Source organism: Oncorhynchus kisutch, linkage group LG8 (assembly GCF_002021735.2).
Source record: "Oncorhynchus kisutch isolate 150728-3 linkage group LG8, Okis_V2, whole genome shotgun sequence".
In the NCBI taxonomy this organism is placed as follows: domain Eukaryota; kingdom Metazoa; phylum Chordata; class Actinopteri; order Salmoniformes; family Salmonidae; genus Oncorhynchus; species Oncorhynchus kisutch.
In genome coordinates this window covers 17,069,422-17,089,090 of record NC_034181.2, presented here as the reverse complement: position 1 = coordinate 17,089,090, position 19,669 = coordinate 17,069,422, and the positions used below count along the sequence as shown (strand labels likewise).

At 35.5% G+C, this 19,669-nt stretch overlaps 20 non-coding genes across 20 annotated transcripts; all 20 read left to right on the top strand.

Moving 5' to 3' along the window:
• Positions 1-5,575: 5,575 nt before the first annotated feature.
• On the top strand, positions 5,576-5,686 carry trnal-caa (transfer RNA leucine (anticodon CAA)). Its single transcript has 2 exons — positions 5,576-5,613; positions 5,641-5,686. It is a non-coding gene; the product is annotated as a tRNA-Leu (tRNA).
• Positions 5,687-6,031: 345 nt separating this feature from the next.
• Positions 6,032-6,142, top strand: trnal-caa (transfer RNA leucine (anticodon CAA)). Its single transcript has 2 exons — positions 6,032-6,069; positions 6,097-6,142. It is a non-coding gene; the product is annotated as a tRNA-Leu (tRNA).
• Positions 6,143-6,489: 347 nt separating this feature from the next.
• Positions 6,490-6,602, top strand: trnal-caa (transfer RNA leucine (anticodon CAA)). The gene is made up of 2 exons: positions 6,490-6,527; positions 6,557-6,602. It is a non-coding gene; the product is annotated as a tRNA-Leu (tRNA).
• Positions 6,603-8,202: 1,600 nt separating this feature from the next.
• trnal-caa (transfer RNA leucine (anticodon CAA)) lies at positions 8,203-8,314 on the top strand. Its single transcript has 2 exons — positions 8,203-8,240; positions 8,269-8,314. It is a non-coding gene; the product is annotated as a tRNA-Leu (tRNA).
• A 349-nt stretch (positions 8,315-8,663) lies between these two features.
• trnal-caa (transfer RNA leucine (anticodon CAA)) lies at positions 8,664-8,775 on the top strand. The gene is made up of 2 exons: positions 8,664-8,701; positions 8,730-8,775. It is a non-coding gene; the product is annotated as a tRNA-Leu (tRNA).
• A 1,147-nt stretch (positions 8,776-9,922) lies between these two features.
• On the top strand, positions 9,923-10,034 carry trnal-caa (transfer RNA leucine (anticodon CAA)). Its single transcript has 2 exons — positions 9,923-9,960; positions 9,989-10,034. It is a non-coding gene; the product is annotated as a tRNA-Leu (tRNA).
• A 347-nt stretch (positions 10,035-10,381) lies between these two features.
• trnal-caa (transfer RNA leucine (anticodon CAA)) lies at positions 10,382-10,492 on the top strand. Its single transcript has 2 exons — positions 10,382-10,419; positions 10,447-10,492. It is a non-coding gene; the product is annotated as a tRNA-Leu (tRNA).
• A 688-nt stretch (positions 10,493-11,180) lies between these two features.
• trnal-caa (transfer RNA leucine (anticodon CAA)) lies at positions 11,181-11,291 on the top strand. Its single transcript has 2 exons — positions 11,181-11,218; positions 11,246-11,291. It is a non-coding gene; the product is annotated as a tRNA-Leu (tRNA).
• Positions 11,292-11,636: 345 nt separating this feature from the next.
• Positions 11,637-11,747, top strand: trnal-caa (transfer RNA leucine (anticodon CAA)). Its single transcript has 2 exons — positions 11,637-11,674; positions 11,702-11,747. It is a non-coding gene; the product is annotated as a tRNA-Leu (tRNA).
• A 1,146-nt stretch (positions 11,748-12,893) lies between these two features.
• trnal-caa (transfer RNA leucine (anticodon CAA)) lies at positions 12,894-13,004 on the top strand. Its single transcript has 2 exons — positions 12,894-12,931; positions 12,959-13,004. It is a non-coding gene; the product is annotated as a tRNA-Leu (tRNA).
• A 686-nt stretch (positions 13,005-13,690) lies between these two features.
• On the top strand, positions 13,691-13,801 carry trnal-caa (transfer RNA leucine (anticodon CAA)). Its single transcript has 2 exons — positions 13,691-13,728; positions 13,756-13,801. It is a non-coding gene; the product is annotated as a tRNA-Leu (tRNA).
• A 563-nt stretch (positions 13,802-14,364) lies between these two features.
• trnal-caa (transfer RNA leucine (anticodon CAA)) lies at positions 14,365-14,476 on the top strand. Its single transcript has 2 exons — positions 14,365-14,402; positions 14,431-14,476. It is a non-coding gene; the product is annotated as a tRNA-Leu (tRNA).
• A 345-nt stretch (positions 14,477-14,821) lies between these two features.
• trnal-caa (transfer RNA leucine (anticodon CAA)) lies at positions 14,822-14,932 on the top strand. Its single transcript has 2 exons — positions 14,822-14,859; positions 14,887-14,932. It is a non-coding gene; the product is annotated as a tRNA-Leu (tRNA).
• Positions 14,933-15,281: 349 nt separating this feature from the next.
• Positions 15,282-15,393, top strand: trnal-caa (transfer RNA leucine (anticodon CAA)). Its single transcript has 2 exons — positions 15,282-15,319; positions 15,348-15,393. It is a non-coding gene; the product is annotated as a tRNA-Leu (tRNA).
• Positions 15,394-15,738: 345 nt separating this feature from the next.
• trnal-caa (transfer RNA leucine (anticodon CAA)) lies at positions 15,739-15,849 on the top strand. Its single transcript has 2 exons — positions 15,739-15,776; positions 15,804-15,849. It is a non-coding gene; the product is annotated as a tRNA-Leu (tRNA).
• A 1,146-nt stretch (positions 15,850-16,995) lies between these two features.
• Positions 16,996-17,107, top strand: trnal-caa (transfer RNA leucine (anticodon CAA)). The gene is made up of 2 exons: positions 16,996-17,033; positions 17,062-17,107. It is a non-coding gene; the product is annotated as a tRNA-Leu (tRNA).
• Positions 17,108-17,451: 344 nt separating this feature from the next.
• Positions 17,452-17,562, top strand: trnal-caa (transfer RNA leucine (anticodon CAA)). Its single transcript has 2 exons — positions 17,452-17,489; positions 17,517-17,562. It is a non-coding gene; the product is annotated as a tRNA-Leu (tRNA).
• A 682-nt stretch (positions 17,563-18,244) lies between these two features.
• On the top strand, positions 18,245-18,355 carry trnal-caa (transfer RNA leucine (anticodon CAA)). The gene is made up of 2 exons: positions 18,245-18,282; positions 18,310-18,355. It is a non-coding gene; the product is annotated as a tRNA-Leu (tRNA).
• A 687-nt stretch (positions 18,356-19,042) lies between these two features.
• On the top strand, positions 19,043-19,153 carry trnal-caa (transfer RNA leucine (anticodon CAA)). The gene is made up of 2 exons: positions 19,043-19,080; positions 19,108-19,153. It is a non-coding gene; the product is annotated as a tRNA-Leu (tRNA).
• Positions 19,154-19,378: 225 nt separating this feature from the next.
• Positions 19,379-19,490, top strand: trnal-caa (transfer RNA leucine (anticodon CAA)). The gene is made up of 2 exons: positions 19,379-19,416; positions 19,445-19,490. It is a non-coding gene; the product is annotated as a tRNA-Leu (tRNA).
• Positions 19,491-19,669: the final 179 nt, after the last annotated feature.

Here is a 19,669-nt window from a genome sequence, read left to right as displayed (position 1 = left end):
TTCTGACACAACTTTTGCCTTAAAAAGTAGCTCTTTGTCAAATACCGAAAAATTCTCCAAATGGTGAAAGTTACTCAAAATCCATAAAAAAATGTTTTTATATATCTTCATTAGCTTTAACATTTTTTGTTTATTTTCTTTGTATCTTAAGATCGGCATGTTCCATCAGACATATCAGACGTTATGTTACAGAATTGTGAAAACATATGAATTTAAAAGACTTAAATTCAGGATGGCCGAAGTGGTCTAAGGCGCCAGACTCAAGGTGAGAGTCCTTCTAGTACTGGGGTTGTGTCGGTCTCCGATTGGAGGCGAGGGTTCAAATCCTCTTCTGACACAACTTTTGCCTAAAAAGTAGCTCTTTGTCAATACCGAAAATTCTCCAAATGGTGAAAAGTACTCAAAATCCATAAAAAATGTTTTTTATTAATATTTTCATTAGCTTTTAACATTTTTTGTTTATTTTTTTCTTTGTATTTAAGATCGGCATGTGGCCATCAGACTATCAGACTTATGTTACAGAATTGTGAAAACTATGAATTTTAAAGACTTATAATTTTCAGGATGTCCGAGTGCTAAGCGCGCCAGACTCAAGGTGAGAGTCCTTCCTAGTTACTGGGGTATTCTGGTTCCGTTGGAGGCGAGGGTTCAAATCTCTTCTGACAGAACTTTTGCTTAAAAAGTAGTCTTTGTCAATACGAAAAATTCTCCAAATGGTGAAAGGAAAACACATGAACAGTGATTAATCGTGATAGATGCATAGTTGGAGAACAGACAACACATAAACGCGAATAATTGTTCGATACATGTCATCATATGCCTAGTTTAGAATTCAAAAAGTTACTCAAAATCCATTAAAAATGTTTTTACTATATCTTTCATTAGCTTTAAAAAAAAAATGTTTATTTTTCTTTGTATCTTAAGATCGGCATGTTTCCATCAGACATATCAGACGTTATGTTACAGATGGTGAAAACATATGAATTTTAAGGATTTATAATTGTCAGGATGGCCGAGTGGTCTAAGGCCCAGACTCAAGGTGAGAGTCCTTCCTAATACTGGGGTGTTACTGGTCTCCGATTGGAGGCGAGGGTTCAAATCCTCTTCTGACACAACTTTTGCCTTAAAAAAAGTAGCTCTTTGTCAAATCGAAAAAAGTTCTCCAAATGGTGAAAGGAAAACACTATGAACAGTGTTAATCGTTTGATAGATGCCATAGTTTGAGAACAGAACACATGAAACGCGAATAATCGTTCGATACATGTCATCATATGCCTAGTTTAGAATTCAAAAAGTTACTCAAAATCCATTAAAAATGTTTTTTACTATATCTTTCATTAGCTTTAAAAAAAAAATGTTTATTTTCTTTGTATCTTAAGATCGGCATGTTTCCATCAGACATATCAGACGTTATGTTACAGAATTGTGAAAACATATGAATTTTAAAGATTTTAATGTCAGGATGGCGAGTGGTCTAAGGCGCCAGACTCAAGGTGAGAGTCCTTCCTAGTTACTGGGGTGTTCTGGTCTCCGATTGGAGGCGAGGGTTAAATCCTCTCTTCTGACACAACTTTTGCCTTAAAAAAGTAGCTCTTTGTCAATACCGAACAATTCTCCAAATGGTGAAAGTTACTCAAAATCCATAAAAAAATGTTTTTTATTATATCTTTCATTAGCTTTACATTTTTTGTTTTATTTTTCTTTGTATCTTAAGATCGGCATGTTTCCATCAGACATATCAGACGTTATGTTACAGAATCGTGAAAACTATGAATTTTAAAGACTTTTAATTGTCAGGATGCCGAGTGGTCTAAGGCGCCAGACTCAAGGTGAGAGTCCTTCCTAGTTACTGGGTATTCTGGTCTCCGATTGGAGGCGAGGGTTCAAATCCCTCTCTGACACAACTTTGCCTTAAAAAGTAGCTCTTTGTCAATACCGAAAATTCTCCAATGGTGAAAGTTACTCAAAATCCATAAAAAAATGTTTTTTATTATATCTTTCATTAGCTTTTAACATTTTTTGTTTATTTTCTTTGTATCTTAAGATCGGCATGTTTCCATCAGACATATCAGACGTTATGTTTACAGAATCGTGAAAAACATATGAATTTTAAGGATTTATAGTTGTCAGGATGGCCGAGTGGTCTAAGGCGCCAGACTCAAGGTGAGAGTCCTTCTAGTTACTGGGGTGTTCTGGTCTCCGATTGGAGGCGAGGGTTCAAATCCTCTTCTGACACAACTTTGCCTTAAAAAAGAGTAGCTCTTTGTCAAATCCGAAAAGTTCTCCAAATGGTGAAAGGAAAACACATGAACAGTGATTAATCGTTTGATAGATGCCATAGTTGAGAACAGACAACACATGAAACGCGAATAATCGTTCGATACATGTCATATATGCCTAGTTTAGAATTCAAAAAGTTACTCAAAATCCATTAAAAAATGTTTTTTACTATATCTTCATTAGCTTTTAAATTTTTTGTTTATTTTTCTTGTATCTTAAGATCGGCATGTTTCCATCAGACATATCAGACGTTATGTTACAGAATTCGTGAAAAACATTGAATTTTAAAGACTTTAATTGTCAGGATGGCCGAGTGGTCTAAGGCGCCAGACTCAAGGTGAGAGTCCTTCCTAGTTACTGGGGTGTTCTGTCTCCGATTGGAGGCGAGGGTTCAAATCCCTCTTCTGAACAACTTTTGCCTTAAAAAGTAGCTCTTTGTCAATACCGAAAAATTCTCCAAATGGTGAAAGTTACTCAAAATCCATAAAAAAATGTTTTTTATTATATCTTTCATTAGCTTTTAACATTTTTTTGTTGTATTGTTTCTTTGTATCTTAAGATCGGCCTGTTTCCATCAGATATGTCAGACGTTATGTTACAGAATGTGAAAACCTATGAATTTTAAAGACTTATAATTGTCAGGATGTCCGACGTGGTCTAAGGCGCCATGACTCAAGGTGAGAGTCCTTCCTAGTTTCTGGGTGTTCTGGTCTCCCGATTGGAGGCGAGGGTTCAAATCCCTCTTCTGACACAACCTTTTGCCTTAAAAAGTAGCTCTTTGTCAATACCGAAAATTCTCCAAATGTTTGTGAAAGGAAAACACATGAACAGTGATTAATCGTTTGATAGATGCCATAGTTTGAGAACAGACCAACACATGAAACGCGAATAATCGTTCGATACATGTCATCATATGCCTAGTTTAGAATTCAAAAAGTTACTCAAAATCCATTAAAAAATGTTTTTTACTATATCTTTCATTAGCTTTAAAAAATTGTTATTTTTCTTTGTATCTTAAGATCGACATGTTTTCCATCAGACATATCAGAACGTTATGTTACAGAATCGTGAAAACATATGAATTTTAATGTTTTTTAATTGTCAGATGGCCGAGTGGTCTAAGGCGCCAGACTCAAGTTGAAAGTCATTCCTAGTTACTGGGGTGTTCCTTGGTCTCCGATTGGAGGCGAGGGTTCAAATCCCTCTTCTGACACAACTTTTGCCTTAAAAAAGAGTAGCTCTTTGTCAAATCCAAAAGTTCTCCAAATGGTGAAAAGGAAAACACATGAACAGTGAGTAATCGTTTGATAGATGCCATAGTTTGAGAACAGACAACACATGAAACGCGAATAATCGTTCGATACATGTCATCATATGCCTAGTTTAGAATTCAAAAAGTTACTCAAAATCCATTAAAAAATGTTTTTTACTATATCTTTCATTAGCTTTAAAAAAAAATTGTTTATTTTTCTTTGTATCTTAAGATCGACATGTTTCCATCAGACATATCAGACGTATGTTACGAATCGTGAAAACATATGAATTTTAATGGTTTTTAATTGTCAGGATGGGCCGAGTGGTCCTAAGGCGCCAGACTCAAGTTGAAAGTCATTCCTAGTTATGGGGTTGTTCTGGTCTCCGATTGGAGGCGAGGGTTCAAATCCCTCTTCTGACACAACTTTTGCCTTAAAAAAGAGTAGCTCTTTGTCAAATCCGAAAAGTTCTCCAAATGGTGAAAGGAAAACACATGAACAGTGATATTAATCGTTTGATAGATGCCATAGTTTGAGAACAGACAACACATGAAACGCGAATAATCGTTCGATACATGTCATCATATGCCTAGTTTAGAATTCAAAAAGTTACTCAAAATCCATTAAAAAATGTTTTTTACTATATCTTTCATTAGCTTTAAAAAAAAAATTGTTTATTTTTCTTTGTATCTTAAGATCGACATGTTTCCATCAGACATATCAGACGTTATGTTACAGAATCGTGAAAACATATGAATTTTAATGTTTTTTAATTGTCAGGATGGCCGAGTGGTCTAAGGCGCCCAGACTCAAGTTGAAAGTCATTCCTAGTTACTGGGGTGTTCTGGTCTCCGATTGAGGCGAGGGTTCAAATCCCTCTTCTGACACAACTTTTGCCTTAAAAAAGAGTAGCTCTCTTGTCAAATCCGAAAAGTTTCTCCAAATGGTGAAAGGAAAACACATGAACAGTGATTAATCGTTTGATAGATGCCATAGTTTGAGAACAGACAACACATGAAACGCGAATAATCGTTCGATACATGTCATCATATGCCTAGTTTAGAATTTTAAAAAGTTACTCAAAATCCATTAAAAAATGTTTTTTACTATATCTTTCATTAGCTTTAAATTTTTTTGTTTATTTTTCTTTGTATCTTAAGATCGGCATGTTTCCATCAGACATATCAGACGTTATGTTACAGAATCGTGAAAACATATGAATTTTAAAGACTTTTAATTGTCAGGATGGCCGAGTGGTCTAAGGCGCCAGACTCAAGGTGAGAGTCCTTCCTAGTTACTGGGGTGTTGCTGCTCTCCGATTGGAGGGCGAGGGTTCAAATCCCTCTTCTGACACAACTTTTGCCCTTAAAAGTAGCTCTTTGTCAATACGAAAAATTCTCCAAATGGTGAACGTTGAGTTACTCAAAATCCATAAAAAATGTTTTTTATTATATCTTTCATTAGCTTTTAACATTTTTTTGTTTATTTTTCTTTGTATCTTAAGATCGGCATGTTTCCATCAGATATGTCAGACGTTATGTTACAGAATTGTGAAAACCTCATGAATTTTAAAGACTTATAATTGTCAGGATGTCCGAGTGGTCTAAGGCGCCAGACTCAAGGTGAGAGTCCTTCCTAGTTTCTGGGGTGTTCTGGTCTCCGATTGGAGGCGAGGGTTCAAATCCCTCTTCTGACACAACTTTTGCCTTAAAAAGTAGCTCTTTGTCAATACCGAAAAATTCTCCAAATGGTTGAAAGGAAAACACATGAACAGTGATTTAATCGTTTGATAGATGCCATAGTTTGAGAACAGACAACACATGAAACGCGAATAATCGTTCGATACATGTCATCATATGCCTAGTTTAGAATTCAAAAAGTTACTCAAATCATTAAAAAATGTTTTTTACTATATCTTTCATTAGCTTTAAAAAAAATTGTTTATTTTTCTTTGTATCTTAAGATCGACATGTTTCCATCAGACCTATCAGACGTTATGTTACAGAATCGTGAAAACATATGAATTTTAATGTTTTTTAATTGTCAGGATGGCCGAGTGGTCTAAGGCGCCAGACTCAAGTTGAAAGTCATTCCTAGTTACTGGGTGTTCTGGTCTCCGATTGGAGGCGAGGGTTCAAATCCCTCTTCTGACACAACTTTTGCCTTAAAAAGAGTAGCTCTTTGTCAAATCCAAAAAGTTCTCAAATGGTGAAAGGAAAACACATGAACAGTGATTAATCGTTTGATAGATGCCATAGTTTGAGAACAGACAACACATGAAACGCGAATAATCGTTCGATACATGTCATCATATGCCTAGTTTAGAATTCAAAAGTTACTCAAAATCCATTAAAAATGTTTTTTACTATATCTTTCATTAGCTTTAAAAAAAAATTGTTTATTTTTCTTTGTATCTTAAGATCGACATGTTTCCATCAGACATATCAGACGTTATGTTACAGAATCGTGAAAACATATGAATTTTAATGTTTTTAATTGTCAGGATGGCCGAGTGGTCTAAGGCGCCAGACTCAAGTTGAAGTCATTCCTAGTTACTGGGGTGTTCTGGTCTCCGATTGGAGGCGAGGGTTCAAATCCCTCTTCTGACACAACTTTTGCCTTAAAAAGAGTAGCTCTTTGTCAAATCCGAAAAGTTCTCCAAATGGTGAAAGGAAAACAACATGAACAGTGATTAATCGTTTGATAGATGCCATAGTTTGAGAACAGACAACACATGAAACGCGAATAATCGTTCGATACATGTCATCATATGCCTAGTTTAGAATTCAAAAGTTACTCAAAATCCATTAAAAAATGTTTTTTACTATATCTTTCATTAGCTTTAAAAAAAATTGTTTATTTTTCTTTGTATCTTAAGATCGACATGTTTCCATCAGACATATCAGACGTTATGTTACAGAATCGTGAAAACATATGAATTTTAATGTTTTTAATTGTCAGGATGGCCGAGTGGTCTAAGGCGCCAGACTCAAGTTTGAAAGTCATTCCTAGTTACTGGGGTGTTCTGGTCTCCGATTGGAGGCGAGGGTTCAAATCCCTCTTCTGACACAACTTTTGCCTTAAAAAGAGTAGCTCTTTGTCAAATCCGAAAAGTTCTCCAAATGGTGAAAGGAAAACACATGAACAGTGATTAATCGTTGATAGATGCCATAGTTTGAGAACAGACAACACATGAAACGCGAATAATCGTTCGATACATGTCATCATATGCCTAGTTTAGAATTTAAAAAGTTACTCCAAATCCATATAAAAATGTTTTTTACTATATCTTTCATTAGCTTTTAAATTTTTTGTTATTTTTCTTTGTATCTTAAGATCGGCATGTTTCCATCAGACATATCAGACGTTATGTTACAGAATCGTGAAAACATATGAATTTTAAAGACTTTTAATTGTCAGGATGGCCGAGTGGTCTAAGGCGCCAGACTCAAGGTGAGAGTCCTTCCTAGTTACTGGGGTGTTCTGGTCTCCGATTGGAGGCGAGGGTTCAATCCCTCTTCTGACACAACTTTTGCCTTAAAAAGAGTAGCTCTTTGTCAAATCCGAAAAGTTCTCCAAATGGTGAAAGGAAAACACATGAACAGTGATTAATCGTTTGATAGATGCCATAGTTTGAGAACAGACAACACATGAAACGCGAATAATCGTTCGATACATGTCATCATATGCCTAGTTTAGAATTTAAAAAGTTACTCAAAATCCATTAAAAAATGTTTTTTACTATATCTTTCATTAGCTTTTAAATTTTTTTGTTTATTTTTCTTTGTATCTTAAGATCGGCATGTTTCCATCAGACATATCAGACGTTATGTTACAGAATCGTGAAAACATATGAATTTTAAAGACTTTTAATTGTCAGGATGGCCGAGTGGTCTAAGGCGCCAGACTCAAGGTGAGAGTCCTTCCTAGTACTGGGGTGTTCTGGTCGCCGATTGGAGGCGAGGGTTCAAATCCCTCTTCTGACACAACTTTTGCCTTAAAATGTAGCTCTTTGTCAATACCGAAAAATTCTCCAAATGGTGAAAGTTACTCAAAATCCATAAAAAATGTTTTTATTATATCTTTCATTAGCTTTTAACATTTTTTGTTTATTTTTCTTTGTATCTTAAGATCGGCATGTTTCCATCAGATATGTCAGACGTTATGTTACAGAATTGTGAAAACATATGAATTTAAGGATTTATAGTTGTCAGGATGGCCGAGTGGTCTAAGTCGCCAGACTTAAGTTGAGAGTCCTTCCTAGTTACTGGGGTTTTCTGGTCTCCGATTGGAGGCGAGGGTTCAAATCTCTCTTCTGACACAACTTTTGCCTTAAAAAGAGTAGCTCTTTGTCAAATCCGAAAAGTTCTCCAAATGGTGAAAGGAAAACACATGAACAGTGATTAATCGTTTGATAGATGCCATAGTTTGAGAACAGACAACACATGAAACGCGAATAATCGTTCGATACATGTCATCATATGCCTAGTTTAGAATTCAAAAAGTTACTCAAAATCCATTAAAAAATGTTTTTTACTATATCTTTCATTAGCTTTAAAAAAAATTGTTTATTTTTCTTTGTATCTTAAGATCGACATGTTTCCATCAGACATATCAGACGTTATGTTACAGAATCGTGAAAACATATGAATTTTAATGTTTTTTAATTGTCAGGATGGCCGAGTGGTCTAAGGCGCCAGACTCAAGTTGAAAGTCATTCCTAGTTACTGGGGTGTTCTGGTCTCCGATTGGAGGCGAGGGTTCAAATCCCTCTTCTGACACAACTTTTGCCTTAAAAAAGAGTAGCTCTTTGTCAAATCTGAAAAGTTCTCCAAATGGTGAAAGGAAAACACATGAACAGTGATTAATCGTTTGATAGATGCCATAGTTTGAGAACAGACAACACATGAAACGCGAATAATCGTTCGATACATGTCATCATATGCCTAGTTTAGAATTCAAAAAGTTACTCAAAATCCATTAAAAAATGTTTTTTACTATATCTTTCATTAGCTTTAAAAAAAATTGTTTATTTTTCTTTGTATCTTAAGATCGACATGTTTCCATCAGACATATCAGACGTTATGTTACAGAATCGTGAAAACATATGAATTTTAATGTTTTTTAATTGTCAGGATGGCCGAGTGGTCTAAGGCGCCAGACTCAAGTTGAAAGTCATTCCTAGTTACTGGGGTGTTCTGGTCTCCGATTGGAGGCGAGGGTTCAAATCCCTCTTCTGACACAACTTTTGCCTTAAAAAAGAGTAGCTCTTTGTCAAATCCGAAAAGTTCTCCAAATGGTGAAAGGAAAACACATGAACAGTGATTAATCGTTTGATAGATGCCATAGTTTGAGAACAGACAACACATGAAACGCGAATAATCGTTCGATACATGTCATCATATGCCTAGTTTAGAATTTAAAAGTTACTCAAAATCCATTAAAAATGTTTTTTACTATATCTTTCATTAGCTTTTAAATTTTTTTGTTTATTTTTCTTTGTATCTTAAGATCGGCATGTTTCCATCAGACATATCAGACGTTATGTTACAGAATCGTGAAAACATATGAATTTTAAAGACTTTTAATTATTAGGATGGCCGAGTGGTCTAAGGCGCCAGACTCAAGGTGAGAGTCCTTCCTAGTTACTGGGGTGTTCTGGTCTCCGATTGGAGGCGAGGGTTCAAATCCCTCTTCTGACACAACTTTTGCCTTAAAATGTAGCTCTTTGTCAATACCGAAAAATTCTCCAAATGGTGAAAGTTACTCAAAATCCATAAAAAAATGTTTTTTATTATATCTTTCATTAGCTTTTAACATTTTTTGTTTATTTTTCTTTGTATCTTAAGATCGGCATGTTTCCATCAGATATGTCAGACGTTATGTTACAGAATTGTGAAAACATATGAATTTAAGGATTTATAGTTGTCAGGATGGCCGAGTGGTCTAAGTCGCCAGACTTAAGTTGAGAGTCCTTCCTAGTTACTGGGGTTTTCTGGTCTCCGATTGGAGGCGAGGGTTCAAATCTCTCTTCTGACACAACTTTTGCCTTAAAAAAGAGTAGCTCTTTGTCAAATCCGAAAAGTTCTCCAAATGGTGAAAGGAAAACACATGAACAGTGATTAATCGTTTGATAGATGCCATAGTTTGAGAACAGACAACACATGAAACGCGAATAATCGTTCGATACATGTCATCATATGCCTAGTTTAGAATTCAAAAAGTTACTCAAAATCCATTAAAAAATGTTTTTTACTATATCTTTCATTAGCTTTTAACATTTTTTGTTTATTTTTCTTTGTATCTTAAGATCGGCATGTTTCCATCAGACATATCAGACGTTATGTTACAGAATTGTGAAAACCTATGAATTTTAAAGACTTTTAATTGTCAGGATGGCCGAGTGGTCTAAGGCGCCAGACTCAAGGTGAGAGTCCTTCCTAGTTACTGCGGTATTCTGGTCTCCGATTGGAGGCGAGGGTTCAAATCCCTCTTCTGACACAACTTTTGCCTTAAAAAGTAGCTCTTTGTCAATACCGAAAAATTCTCCAAATGGTGAAAGGAAAACACATGAACAGTGATTAATCGTTTGATAGATGCCATAGTTTGAGAACAGACAACACATGAAACGCGAATAATCGTTCGATACATGTCATCATATGCCTAGTTTAGAATTCAAAAAGTTACTCAAAATCCATTAAAAAATGTTTTTTACTATATCTTTCATTAGCTTTTAAATTTTTTTGTTTATTTTTCTTTGTATCTTAAGATCGGCATGTTTCCATCAGACATATCAGACGTTATGTTACAGAATTGTGAAAACATATGAATTTTAAAGACTTTTAATTGTCAGGATGGCCGAGTGGTCTAAGGCGCCAGACTCAAGGTGAGAGTCCTTCCTAGTACTGGGGTGTTCTGGTCTCCGATTGGAGGCGAGGGTTCAAATCCCTCTTCTGACACAACTTTTGCCTTAAAAAGTAGCTCTTTGTCAATACCGAAAAATTCTCCAAATGGTGAAAGTTACTCAAAATCCATAAAAAAATGTTTTTTATTATATCTTTCATTAGCTTTTAACATTTTTTGTTTATTTTTCTTTGTATCTTAAGATCGGCATGTTTCCATCAGATATGTCAGACGTTATGTTACAGAATTGTGAAAACCTATGAATTTTAAAGACTTATAATTGTCAGGATGTCCGAGTGGTCTAAGGCGCCAGACTCAAGGTGAGAGTACTTCCTAGTTTCTGGGGTGTTCTGGTCTCCGATTGGAGGCGAGGGTTCAACTCCCTCTTCTGACACAACTTTTGCCTTAAAAAAGAGTAGCTCTTTGTCAAATCCGAAAAGTTCTCCAAATGGTGAAAGGAAAACACATGAACAGTGATTAATCGTTTGATAGATGCCATAGTTTGAGAACAGACAACACATGAAACGTGAATAATCGTTCGATACATGTCATCATATGCCTAGTTTAGAATTCAAAAAGTTACTCAAAATCCATTAAAAAATGTTTTTTACTATATCTTTCATTAGCTTTTAACATTTTTTGTTTATTTTTCTTTGTATCTTAAGATCGGCATGTTTCCATCAGACATATCAGACGTTATGTTACAGAATCGTGAAAACATATGAATTTTAAAGACTTTTAATTGTCAGGATGGCCGAGTGGTCTAAGGCGCCAGACTCAAGGTGAGAGTCCTTCCTAGTTCTGGGGTGTTCTGGTCTCCGATTGGAGGCGAGGGTTCAAATCCCTCTTCTGACACAACTTTTGCCTTAAAAAGTAGCTCTTTGTCAATACCGAAAAATTCTCCAAATGGTGAAAGGAAAACACATGAACAGTGATTAATCGTTTGATAGATGCCATAGTTTGAGAACAGACAACACATGAAACGCGAATAATCGTTCGATACATGTCATCATATGCCTAGTTTAGAATTCAAAAAGTTACTCAAAATCCATAAAAAAATGTTTTTACTATGTCTTTCATTAGCTTTAAAAAATTTTTTTTATTTTTCTTTGTATCTTAAGATCGGCATGTTTCCATCAGACATATCAGACGTTATGTTACAGAATCGTGAAAACATATGAATTTTAAAGACTTTTAATTGTCAGGATGGCCGAGTGGTCTAAGGCGCCAGACTCAAGGTGAGAGTCCTTCCTAGTACTGGGGTGTTCTGGTCTCCGATTGGAGGCGAGGGTTCAAATCCCTCTTCTGACACAACTTTTGCCTTAAAAAGTAGCTCTTTGTCAATACCGAAAAATTCTCCAAATGGTGAAAGTTACTCAAAATCCATAAAAAAATGTTTTTTATTATATCTTTCATTAGCTTTTAACATTTTTTGTTTATTTTTCTTTGTATCTTAAGATCGGCATGTTTCCATCAGATATGTCAGACGTTATGTTACAGAATTGTGAAAACCTATGAATTTTAAAGACTTATAATTGTCAGGATGTCCGAGTGGTCTAAGGCGCCAGACTCAAGGTGAGAGTCCTTCCTAGTTTCTGGGGTGTTCTGGTCTCCGATTGGAGGCGAGGGTTCAAATCCCTCTTCTGACACAACTTTTGCCTTAAAAAGTAGCTCTTTGTCAATACCGAAAAATTCTCCAAATGGTGAAAGGAAAACACATGAACAGTGATTAATCGTTTGATAGATGCCATAGTTTGAGAACAGACAACACATGAAACGCGAATAATCGTTCGATACATGTCATCATATGCCTAGTTTAGAATTCAAAAAGTTACTCAAAATCCATTAAAAAATGTTTTTTACTATATCTTTCATTAGCTTTAAAAAAAATGGTTTATTTTTCTTTGTATCTTAAGATCGACATGTTTCCATCAGACATATCAGACGTTATGTTACAGAATCGTGAAAACATATGAATTTTAATGTTTTTTAATTGTCAGGATGGCAGAGTGGTCTAAGGCGCCAGACTCAAGTTGAAAGTCATTCCTAGTTACTGGGGTGTTCTGGTCTCCGATTGGAGGCGAGGGTTCAAATCCCTCTTCTGACACAACTTTTGCCTTAAAAAAGAGTAGCTCTTTGTCAAATCCGAAAAGTTCTCCAAATGGTGAAAGGAAAACACATGAACAGTGATTAATCGTTTGATAGATGCCATAGTTTGAGAACAGACAACACATGAAACGCGAATAATCGTTCGATACATGTCATCATATGCCTAGTTTAGAATTCAAAAAGTTACTCAAAATCCATTAAAAAATGTTTTTTACTATATCTTTCATTAGCTTTTAAAATTTTTTGTTTATTTTTCTTTGTATCTTAAGATCGGCATGTTTCCATCAGACATATCAGACGTTATGTTACAGAATCGTGAAAACATATGAATTTTAAAGACTTTTAATTGTCAGGATGGCCGAGTGGTCTAAGGCGCCAGACTCAAGGTGAGAGTCCTTCCTAGTACTGGGGTGTTCTGGTCTCCGATTGGAGGCGAGGGTTCAAATCCCTCTTCTGACACAACTTTTGCCTTAAAAAGTAGCTCTTTGTCAATACCGAAAAATTCTCCAAATGGTGAAAGTTACTCAAAATCCATAAAAAATGTTTTTTATTATATCTTTCATTAGCTTTTAACATTTTTTGTTTATTTTTCTTTGTATCTTAAGATCGGCATGTTTCCATCAGATATGTCAGACGTTATGTTACAGAATTGTGAAAACCTATGAATTTTAAAGACTTATAATTGTCAGGATGTCCGAGTGGTCTAAGGCGCCAGACTCAAGGTGAGAGTACTTCCTAGTTTCTGGGGTGTTCTGGTCTCCGATTGGAGGCGAGGGTTCAAATCCCTCTTCTGACACAACTTTTGCCTTAAAAAAGAGTAGCTCTTTGTCAAATCCGAAAAGTTCTCCAAATGGTGAAAGGAAAACACATGAACAGTGATTAATCGTTTGATAGATGCCATAGTTTGAGAACAGACAACACATGAAACGTGAATAATCGTTCGATACATGTCATCATATGCCTAGTTTAGAATTCAAAAAGTTACTCAAAATCCATTAAAAAATGTTTTTTACTATATCTTTCATTAGCTTTTAACATTTTTTGTTTATTTTTCTTTGTATCTTAAGATCGGCATGTTTCCATCAGACATATCAGACGTTATGTTACAGAATCGTGAAAACATATGAATTTTAAAGACTTTAATTGTCAGGATGGCCGAGTGGTCTAAGGCGCCAGACTCAAGGTGAGAGTCCTTCCTAGTTCTGGGGTGTTCTGGTCTCCGATTGGAGGCGAGGGTTCAAATCCCTCTTCTGACACAACTTTTGCCTTAAAAAGTAGCTCTTTGTCAATACCGAAAAATTCTCCAAATGGTGAAAGTTACTCAAAATCCATAAAAAATGTTTTTTATTATATCTTTCATTAGCTTTTAACATTTTTTGTTAATTTTTCTTTGTATCTTAAGATCGGCATGTTTCCATCAGACATGTCAGACGTTATGTTACAGAATTGTGAAAACATATGAATTTTAAGGATTTATAATTGTCAGGATGGCCGAGTGGTCTAAGGCGCCAGACTCAAGGTTAGAGTCCTTCCTAGTTACTGGGGTATTCTGCTCTCCGATTAGAGGCGAAGGTTCAAATCCCTCTTCTGACACAACATTTGCCTTAAAAATTAGCTCTTTGTCAATACCGAAAAATTCTCCAAATGGTGAAAGTTACTCAAAATCCATAAAAAAATGTTTTTTATTATATCTTTCATTAGCTTTTAACATTTTTTGTTTATTTTTCTTTGTATCTTAAGATCGGCATGTTTCCATCAGACATATCAGACGTTATGTTACAGAATCGTGAAAACATATGAATTTTAAATATTTATAATTGTCAGGATGGCCGAGTGGTCTAAGGCGCCAGACTCAAGGTGAGAGTCCTTCCTAGTTACTGGGGTGTTCTGGTCTCCGATTGGAGGCGAGGGTTCAAATCCCTCTTCTGACACAACTTTTGCCTTAAAAAGTAGCTCTTTGTCAATACCGAAAAATTCTCCAAATGGTGAAAGGAAAACACATGAACAGTGATTAATCGTTTGATAGATGCCATAGTTTGAGAACAGACAACACATGAAACGCGAATAATCGTTCGATACATGTCATCATATGCCTAGTTTAGAATTCAAAAAGTTACTAAAAATCCATAAAAAATGTTTTTACTATGTCTTTCATTAGCTTTAAAAAAAATTTTTTTATTTTTCTTTGTATCTTAAGATCGGCATGTTTCCATCAGACATATCAGACGTTATGTTACAGAATCGTGAAAACATATGAATTTTAAAGACTTTTAATTGTCAGGATGGCCGAGTGGTCTAAGGCGCCAGACTCAAGGTGAGAGTCCTTCCTAGTACTGGGTTGTTCTGGTCTCCGATTGGAGACGAGGGTTCAAATCCCTCTTCTGACACAACTTTTGCCTTAAAAAAGAGTAGCTCTTTGTCAAATCCGAAAAGTTCTCCAAATGGTGAAAGGAAAACACATGAACAGTGATTAATCGTTTGATAGATGCCATAGTTTGAGAACAGACAACACATGAAACGCGAATAATCGTTCGATACATGTCATCATATGCCTAGTTTAGAATTCAAAAAGTTACTCAAAATCCATTAAAAAATGTTTTTTACTATATCTTTCATTAGCTTTTAACATTTTTGTTTATTTTTCTTTGTATCTTAAGATCGGCATGTTTCCATCAGACATATCAGACGTTATGTTACAGAATCGCGAAAACATATGAATTTTAAATATTTATAATTGTCAGGATGGCCGAGTGGTCTAAGGCGCCAGACTCAAGGTGAGAGTCCTTCCTAGTTACTGGGGTGTTCTGGTCTCCGATTGGAGGCGAGGGTTCAAATCCCTCTTCTGACACAACTTTTGCCTTAAAAAGTAGCTCTTTGTCAATACCGAAAAATTCTCCAAATGGTGAAAGGAAAACACATGAACAGTGATTAATCGTTTGATAGATGCCATAGTTTGAGAACAGACAACACATGAAACGCGAATAATCGTTCGATACATGTCATCATATGCCTAGTTTAGAAATCAAAAAGTTATTCAAAATCCATAAAAAAATGTTTTTACTATGTCTTTCATTAGCTTTAAAAAAAATTTTTTATTTTTCTTTGTATCTTAAGATCGGCATGTTTCCATCAGACATATCAGACGTTATGTTACAGAATCGTGAAAACATATGAATTTTAAAGACTTTTAATTGTCAGGATGGCCGAGTGGTCTAAGGCGCCAGACTCAAGGTGAGAGTCCTTCCTAGTACTGGGGTGTTCTGGTCTCCGATTGGAGGCGAGGGTTCAAATCCCTCTTCTGACACAACTTTTGCCTTAAAAAGTAGCTCTTTGTCAATACCGAAAAATTCTCCAAATGGTGAAAGTTACTCAAAATCCATAAAAAAATGTTTTTTATTATATCTTTCATTAGCTTTTAACATTTTTTGTTTATTTTTCTTTGTATCTTAAGATCGGCATGTTTCCATCAGATATGTCAGACGTTATGTTACAGAATTGTGAAAACCTATGAATTTTAAAGACTTATAATTGTCAGGATGTCCGAGTGGTCTAAGGCGCCAGACTCAAGGTGAGAGTCCTTCCTAGTTTCTGGGGTGTTCTGGTCTCCGATTGGAGGCGAGGGTTCAAATCCCTCTTCTGACACAACTTTTGCCTTAAAAAGTAGCTCTTTGTCAATACCGAAAAATTCTCCAAATGGTGAAAGGAAAACACATGAACAGTGATTAATCGTTTGATAGATGCCATAGTTTGAGAACAGACAACACATGAAACGCGAATAATCGTTCGATACATGTCATCATATGCCTAGTTTAGAATTCAAAAAGTTACTCAAAATCCATTAAAAAATGTTTTTTACTATATCTTTCATTAGCTTTAAAAAAAAAGGTTTATTTTTCTTTGTATCTTAAGATCGACATGTTTCCATCAGACATATCAGACGTTATGTTACAGAATCGTGAAAACATATGAATTTTAATGTTTTTTAATTGTCAGGATGGCAGAGTGGTCTAAGGCGCCAGACTCAAGTTGAAAGTCATTCCTAGTTACTGGGGTGTTCTGGTCTCCAATTGGAGGCGAGGGTTCAAATCCCTCTTCTGACACAACTTTTGCCTTAAAAAAGAGTAGCTCTTTGTCAAATCCGAAAAGTTCTCCAAATGGTGAAAGGAAAACACATGAACAGTGATTAATCGTTTGATAGATGCCATAGTTTGAGAACAGACAACACATGAAACGCGAATAATCGTTCGATACATGTCATCATATGCCTAGTTTAGAATTCAAAAAGTTACTCAAAATCCATTAAAAAATGTTTTTTACTATATCTTTCATTAGCTTTTAACATTTTTTGTTTATTTTTCTTTGTATCTTAAGATCGGCATGTTTCCATCAGACATATCAGACGTTATGTTACAGAATCGCGAAAACATATGAATTTTAAATATTTATAATTGTCAGGATGGCCGAGTGGTCTAAGGCGCCAGACTCAAGGTGAGAGTCCTTCCTAGTTACTGGGGTGTTCTGGTCTCCGATTGGAGGCGAGGGTTCAAATCCCTCTTCTGACACAACTTTGCCTTAAAAAGTAGCTCTTTGTCAATACCGAAAAATTCTCCAAATGGTGAAAGGAAAACACATGAACAGTGATTAATCGTTTGATAGATGCCATAGTTTGAGAACAGACAACACATGAAACGCGAATAATCGTTCGATACATGTCATCATATGCCTAGTTTAGAAATCAAAAAGTTATTCAAAATCCATAAAAAAATGTTTTTACTATGTCTTTCATTAGCTTTAAAAAAAATTTTTTATTTTTCTTTGTATCTTAAGATCGGCATGTTTCCATCAGACATATCAGACGTTATGTTACAGAATCGTGAAAACATATGAATTTTAAAGACTTTTAATTGTCAGGATGGCCGAGTGGTCTAAGGCGCCAGACTCAAGGTGAGAGTCCTTCCTAGTACTGGGGTGTTCTGGTCTCCGATTGGAGGCGAGGGTTCAAATCCCTCTTCTGACACAACTTTTGCCTTAAAAAGTAGCTCTTGTCAATACCGAAAAATTCTCCAAATGGTGAAAGTTACTCAAAATCCATAAAAAAATGTTTTTTATTATATCTTTCATTAGCTTTTAACATTTTTTGTTTATTTTTCTTTGTATCTTAAGATCGGCATGTTTCCATCAGATATGTCAGACGTTATGTTACAGAATTGTGAAAACCTATGAATTTAAAGACTTATAATTGTCAGGATGTCCGAGTGGTCTAAGGCGCCAGACTCAAGGTGAGAGTCCTTCCTAGTTTCTGGGGTGTTCTGGTCTCCGATTGGAGGCGAGGGTTCAAATCCCTCTTCTGACACAACTTTTGCCTTAAAAAGTAGCTCTTTGTCAATACCGAAAAATTCTCCAAATGGTGAAAGGAAAACACATGAACAGTGATTAATCGTTTGATAGATGCCATAGTTTGAGAACAGACAACACATGAAACGCGAATAATCGTTCGATACATGTCATCATATGCCTAGTTTAGAATTCAAAAGTTACTCAAAATCCATTAAAAAATGTTTTTTACTATATCTTTCATTAGCTTTTAAATTTTTTTGTTTATTTTTCTTTGTATCTTAAGATCGGCATGTTTCCATCAGACATATCAGACGTTATGTTACAGAATCGTGAAAACATATGAATTTTAAAGACTTTTAATTGTCAGGATGGCCGAGTGGTCTAAGGCGCCAGACTCAAGGTGAGAGTCCTTCCTAGTACTGGGGTGTTCTGGTCTCCGATTGGAGGCGAGGGTTCAAATCCCTCTTCTGACACAACTTTTGCCTTAAAAAGTAGCTCTTTGTCAATACCGAAAAATTCTCCAAATGGTGAAAGTTACTCAAAATCCATAAAAAAATGTTTTTTATTATATCTTTCATTAGCTTTTAACATTTTTTGTTTATTTTTCTTTGTATCTTAAGATCGGCATGTTTCCATCAGATATGTCAGACGTTATGTTACAGAATTGTGAAAACCTATGAATTTTAAAGACTTATAATTGTCAGGATGTCCGAGTGGTCTAAGGCGCCAGACTCAAGGTGAGAGTACTTCCTAGTTTCTGGGGTGTTCTGGTCTCCGATTGGAGGCGAGGGTTCAAATCCCTCTTCTGACACAACTTTTGCCTTAAAAAAGAGTAGCTCTTTGTCAAATCCGAAAAGTTCTCCAGATGGTGAAAGGAAAACACATGAACAGTGATTAATCGTTTGATAGATGCCATAGTTTGAGAACAGACAACACATGAAACGTGAATAATCGTTCGATACATGTCATCATATGCCTAGTTTAGAATTCAAAAAGTTACTCAAAATCCATTAAAAAATGTTTTTTACTATATCTTTCATTAGCTTTTAACATTTTTGTTTATTTTTCTTTGTATCTTAAGATCGGCATGTTTCCATCAGACATATCAGACGTTATGTTACAGAATCGTGAAAACATATGAATTTTAAAGACTTTTAATTGTCAGGATGGCCGAGTGGTCTAAGGCGCCAGACTCAAGGTGAGAGTCCTTCCTAGTTCTGGGGTGTTCTGGTCTCCGATTGGAGGCGAGGGTTCAAATCCCTCTTCTGACACAACTTTTGCCTTAAAAAGTAGCTCTTTGTCAATACCGAAAAATTCTCCAAATGGTGAAAGTTACTCAAAATCCATAAAAAATGTTTTTTATTATATCTTTCATTAGCTTTTAACATTTTTTGTTAATTTTTCTTTGTATCTTAAGATCGGCATGTTTCCATCAGACATGTCAGACGTTATGTTACAGAATTGTGAAAACATATGAATTTAAAGGATTTATAATTGTCAGGATGGCCGAGTGGTCTAAGGCGCCAGACTCAAGGTGAGAGTCCTTCCTAGTTACTGGGGTATTCTGGTCTCCGATTAGAGGCGAGGGTTCAAATCCCTCTTCTGACACAACATTTGCCTTAAAAAGTAGCTCTTTGTCAATACCGAAAAATTCTCCAAATGGTGAAAGTTACTCAAAATCCATAAAAAAATGTTTTTTATTATATCTTTCATTAGCTTTTAACATTTTTTGTTTATTTTTCTTTGTATCTTAAGATCGGCATGTTTCCATCAGACATATCAGACGT